This window comes from Nomascus leucogenys, chromosome 22a (assembly GCF_006542625.1).
Source record: "Nomascus leucogenys isolate Asia chromosome 22a, Asia_NLE_v1, whole genome shotgun sequence".
Classification (NCBI taxonomy): domain Eukaryota; kingdom Metazoa; phylum Chordata; class Mammalia; order Primates; family Hylobatidae; genus Nomascus; species Nomascus leucogenys.
In genome coordinates this window covers 77,194,045-77,199,953 of record NC_044402.1, presented here as the reverse complement: position 1 = coordinate 77,199,953, position 5,909 = coordinate 77,194,045, and the positions used below count along the sequence as shown (strand labels likewise).

Here is a 5,909-nt window from a genome sequence, read left to right as displayed (position 1 = left end):
GTGGTGATGGATTGGATATGGGAAAATGAGAGAGACAAAGTATCAAAAATGACTCCCAGATTTCTTATATAGAAAAGAGGAGAAGGACACAATTTGAAGACCTTAGGAAGTCCGTTTTGGATAAATTCAATTTGAGATGACTCTGAAATATCCAAAGGAAAAAAATCCAGTAAAAGACCATAAAGGCAGCTAAAATGGCAAAAAAGCACTGGGGTTGAAGGAAAAGGACTTCAATTAAGGCCCTGATTCTGCAAGACTTCAAGAAGGGATGTATTCTTCTTGCATTTTAGTTTCCTTGTCAGTAAAATGGAGATATTAGTATCTATCTTATCACCTTGTTGGGAGGATACAATAACAATTTTTGAAGATATTTTATAAGTTACTTTATTTCTCGTTATAACAGACATAAGAAATAGCACAAAGAAACAGGGTGGACGCTTTCTCTACCACTACTAGTTGCTTTGGGAGCCTTGGGCTACTGTGTAAACACGGCCAAGTCCAAGAACCACACTACACACAACTAGTCCTGAAAATAGAACAGAAATGGCATCAAGAAAACCCTATGTCGAAGATGTAAATCTCTTAAAAGGGTGGGCCCCAAGTTCCTGAGGAACATGCACTTTGCTAAGAAGCACAAGAAGGGCCAGAAGAAGATGCAGGTCAATGATGTCAGGGCCACGAGTGAATCAACTGAGGCTGTCAGGGCCTTTGTGAAGTCCAAGGAGGTCAAGCCCAAGATCCCAAAGGGCATTAGGTGCAAACTCAATCAACTTGCCTGCACTGACCACCCCAAGCTCAGAAAGTGTGCTCATCCCTGCATCATCAAGGGTTTCAGGCTCTGCCGGCCAAAGTCAAAGACCGGGGCTCAAACCAAGCACCAGGATGTGGCTCTGTCTCCAGCTCAGGCTCCCAAATGTGGCCAGGCCTTCACCAAAGCTCCAGAGTGGAGGCCTCTGTCTGCCAATATGAGGACAGAAGGATTGGTGTGGTCTCACAGCTGCCATCTGCCTGAGGCTGGTGACCTCCTATGCTGTTCGTACAAGCTGGAAATTTCTCTCCTGGGAATATCCCCACTAAATAGTAAACGTCTTTTTCTTCTTGGCATTTCACTAGCACACCTTGAGTCTTGGGCAGCACTGGCCTTCTTTTCCTTTGGATTTTCTACCTTTAGGGTAGGCCTATAACCATGACCTCATCTCGAAGGGTACACAGACTTAATATGGAGAAGGCTCTCCTGTGATTCACAGTTCATTAGGATAAAGTTCCCAAGGGCAGGAATCATGGCTCTGGAATGTTATGGGCTTCCAGTGAATATTAATTGATTGGGATTCAGCATTACCATTTTACTACTAGGTTTAAATTTATGGGAAGAAGAAGAAATTTTAGTCAGTTGGTTGGAAGGGGAAACATCTCCCTCCTTGCTCACCTGGGACTGAAACTATCCACTGTGCTTGCAGAGTCAAGCACCAGCTTGTCCACGGAACCTGATGAGGGGCAGAGGCCATGGAAACGTGAGGTGGTGAACTAGTCTCCATCGCTACCACCATTTATGTTTCCCTAGGGTGAACTCCTTAATCCTCCCTACAACCATACACTGAAAATCTGTGTGTGATTAACTACTTTCTGACCACCTCAAAGCCAGGCAGGGAATCTGGCTGCCAACAATAGTAGGGGTAGCTCTGGCTGTTGCAGATTATTGGAGAAGGCAGAAAGTAGCTCTCTTTACAGAGTCTAAGAAGGCTCATTCTTAGAGGAATATGGTGAACAGACTCTCTATTATACTGTTAAATATAGGCTTTAGAAAACTCAAACATTTTTAAAAACCCTAATGATGCATGAAGGAGCACAGAAATATCTGAAATACTTCTCAGTCTTCCATCTTTTCGGAGGGAGTAAACTAGTAGATAAATGACTTGGTCTTGGATAACGTCTCTATGCAGTAATGTAAGTTTTGTTCTGTTTTCTTTGATTCTTATATATTTTTTGTCTCTGTTTCATGCCTGAGAATTTCCAAGTGCAGCAACAAATAATCAAAATGTTGGTCAAACTATCTCCATATTTTCTAAAATTGAATGCTGTTTCTGTACTAATAATTTTCCAGATATGCTCCATGACCAGTATCTGCACACAAACTCCTATTTCCTGGGTATTAAATTTATTTAATTACTGTCTCTAGTATATCTGGCATTTGCAATATAGCTAGTATATTTGGCATGATGTTTTAAAATACCCTAAGAAGGGGTCAGTCATTAGTAAATTTTCATGGCTATACAAGGAATCACTGTAAACAGATTTGGATGCTATACTTCTCTGTACATGTGTAGGCTAGAATATAGATCACTTCAAAGAGAAAGGAAGACCATTTGCTATTTTGTAGCTTATAGTAAGTCTACATAAGTCTTCGTAGACTCTGTGTAAAGAGAGCGACTTTCTGCCCCTTCTCGGAAACGCATGCTGCCAAGGCAAAACATTTAGGACAGAACCTGGATCACAGTTGAGTCCTATATAAGTCTTAGCTGTATCTTCATCTTCTACTACTATTACTACTACTGCTGCTGCTAGTATTGAAAAGCCTAAGAGTTATGCCGTGACTAGGGGTGAGCTAGGCTGGTTTTGTTAGATCTGCCCTGCCCTGGAATGAACCTAACACATGTGCAGTAGATTCAATGTTTGCTCCTCACCTTTGAGAGATCCTTTCAAAAGTCATCTTTGTGGGTCACATTTTTCCCATCTGCTGTCCCTTTGGAACTGTTGAGTGTCAGGGTAAAGCTCTGGGATGCAGCGTGCTTTGGGGCCGTCACTCTCTACCAGTGCATCTCAAACTATCTGTAGTGAAGGATCAGTTCCGTTTTTTACTTCCAATCAGTCACAGACTGATGGGCAAAATGTAATAAACGTAACTTAAAGTGAAATAAAAAGCAAATATATAGAAAACTCAAGTCCCTTTTCAAAATTTTAAGATTCAACATACACAAATGCATGCTGCCAAATGGCTCTGACAGTTCTAAATGCCTCCTCTCAACTCCCTACTTATCTCTGAGCAGTATCCCACAGATGATAGACAGTGGGCCTCACGCTGAGTGGGATGTCATAAAGGACAGCGAGGAACCCCATAGGCCCTTCATTTCCATACTGGTTTCCTTCCATAGGGCTCTCATCAAAGCAGGGGACACAATGGGCCAGCAGGTCTCAACCCTAGACTGGAGTGGTCAAAGCCCTGGTGTGAAGCTTGTACATTGGAGGTGGCTCAGAGAGGCCACCAGTGGAAGCTGCCCCTTGTCCAGCTGCTGGCCATCCACATAGCTGGGAATTCACAAACAGCTAAGCAATAGGCAGTTTAGTGAAGACACACAGGTGTGGAAACAGTTTGTGATAGCCAGGTTTATGGCAAATAAACACATTGCATGATATACTGTAATCCACTATATAAACAACTTTAAAATTGTCTATACTTCATATTTCCAGCATTTGGCTTTGTTAATCATATGTCTTCCTGACAGCAATTAAATAACCTTGAGAGTAAATGTACACCTGCTGTCTCCCCTGGGGAAACTACATCTCTTGTGAATGACAGACGTTCTCCATAAAACATAACTGAAGCTAGGAGAATTGAATTTGGAGATATGCCTTCTTTCCCTCTTGTTTTATCTCTAGTTGAATTGGAGTGCATGGCTTAATATAGCTAATCTTTTTCTAGATCCTTATTCTGAGCTTTTATTTAGACCAAACTATTTCCCCGAGGGGCAAATTGAAGACAATGGATAATAAATGAGGTTGTAATGAGTACCACCACACAGGCTGTGAAAAGTACCACCACAAGTACCACCACCAGCTCATTTGGCCTGAACCTTCACTCTCCCCAACTTCTTTTAATTCTTTCCGATTTCCACAACAGATTCCATCTGCTTCCATGAACACCATATTGGTACTCCTTTCCTTAAAGCATGACAAAAATAAGTTTGTTTGCTTGACTGAGATCCAAACAAGGTTTATTCATTAGGATTAATTAATTAAAAGTCTCTGTTAATTTGCAGGCTTCCAGGGCTCACTAGATGAGGTTGCTGGCAGTGGCCCCTGCGCTGCTGCCACTGCTGCTGCTGGTGCATGGAGCCATCATGTGGGTGCTTGGGGCTCCAGGCAGGTACACTTTGGACTGGCTGAGGCTGGATTCCTGGCTGCTGCCACACTGATTTGATGAGGCCAGTTTCAGCATGTTCATGCACTGGGGCATGTTCGTGTACTGGGGAGTGTTCTTGGTGCTGGAAAGGTGAAGACAGATCCACTACCAGCGCTTCATGTATCACCACTACCCACTTGGCTTCAGCCATGCAGACTTTAGGCAGCAGTTCACAGTGGGTTTCTTCCATCTGAATGGACAAGTGGGCCAATCTCTTCCAGGATTTGGAGGCCAAGTATGTAGTCCTGATACAAAGAATCACAAACTGGCTGAGTCTTATGTCTTAGAACTTAAATTCTAAGGATATGGGGCCCTACCAGTTTGGTTGGTGAGTTGGAAACAACAGTCTGGAAGAGGAACATACACCATGAACTCTATCACTTCTTAGAATGGTTCCATCCACTCTAGCTACTTGATTTAAAAAAATGGCTTCAAAACACAGCATTTTGGCAGTGTAAAAACAATGCCACAGCTATATGATCTTGTTAACGGGCACAAGTCTGATATGATTTTGTCTAATAAAGTGAGAATGTCCTGATACTTATTTGAACTTGGCTCTACAATGATAGCTCTATCAAGGAAGAGGTGGTAGTAAATGACCGATGGGGTCAGAAATGGTCCTGTCACCACGGACAGTACTACAACTGTCAAGAGAAACTTAAGCTGAGGAGGTTGCAAGACCACAAGTAAGAGATGTGTACCACCATTGACAAGAAATTCTGGGGCAATGGTTGCAATATGGCAATGTCTGACTTTGCAAGTGAATCCGAAATGGTTTTGGAACTGCTTCAGACAGCAAGTTTAAGAGGCAACTATCTTCTCAACATTGGACAAGCTAAAGATGATCTAACTGTTCCTGTCTTCCAAGAAAGGCTTCTTGCTTTTAGGAAGTGGCTGAGCATCAGTGGGGAAGCTATCTATGCCTCTAAACCATGGAAGGTGCAATTGGAAAAGAACATGACATTTGCATGGTATACCTCTAAAGGATCAGCTGTTTATGTGATTTTACTGCACTGGCCAGAAAATGGAGTCTTAAACCTTGAATCCCCCATAACCACCTTGACTAGAAAGCACACGGTGCTGGGAAAAAAGAATATCTGAAGTGGTCCACAGGTCTGGACAAAGGCCTTCTCCTTTTTTTGCCCCAGTTATCTTCCTCTGCTTCCTAGCTTCCTCTGCCCCAGTTGAGTTTGCTTGGCCTGTAAAGCTGACAGAAGTGGACTGACTGTTGGAGTTCAAGAGGAAAGGGGCATTGCCTGCTGTTTGCTGCTTTGATTTGCCTTTTATAGTACCAATATTGTAATCAACTCACTTCCCTTCTCCACCCAGAGATGGCTTTTCCAGCACTTTTTAATCAAAGGAACTGAATATATTACACTGATGCTTCAATAGACCAAGCATCTGAGCTCTCTTGCTAGCATACCTCTCTCTGGTCAGCAAAAGGAGGACTTGAACACTTAAGCTCCAAGTTCATCCATTCTTAACGTTTAAAATTATCTACAACAGAAGCTTCCCTCTATTCTCTGTGTCTGATAACCTACTTGTTGACTTAGAGACTTTAGATAAAGAATAAGCCAAGTCTCCCTGTTGCTTGTGGAGGAGGTGGAAAGGGTTTGGCAAGCACAACCACGCATTATTTATTTAGAATCAGTTGTCACCAACACACTGCCTCCTCCCTACTAAAGTGCAGGAGAGCCTGGAAGGGAAGGAAAAAGCTTGCTGGGCTGCTGGT

At 42.7% G+C, this 5,909-nt stretch overlaps 1 pseudogene; it reads left to right on the top strand.

Annotated features, from left to right (window-relative positions):
* The first annotated feature begins 614 nt into the window (after positions 1-614).
* Positions 615-5,346, top strand: LOC100600074 (annotated as a pseudogene).
* The last annotated feature ends 563 nt before the right edge of the window (positions 5,347-5,909 follow it).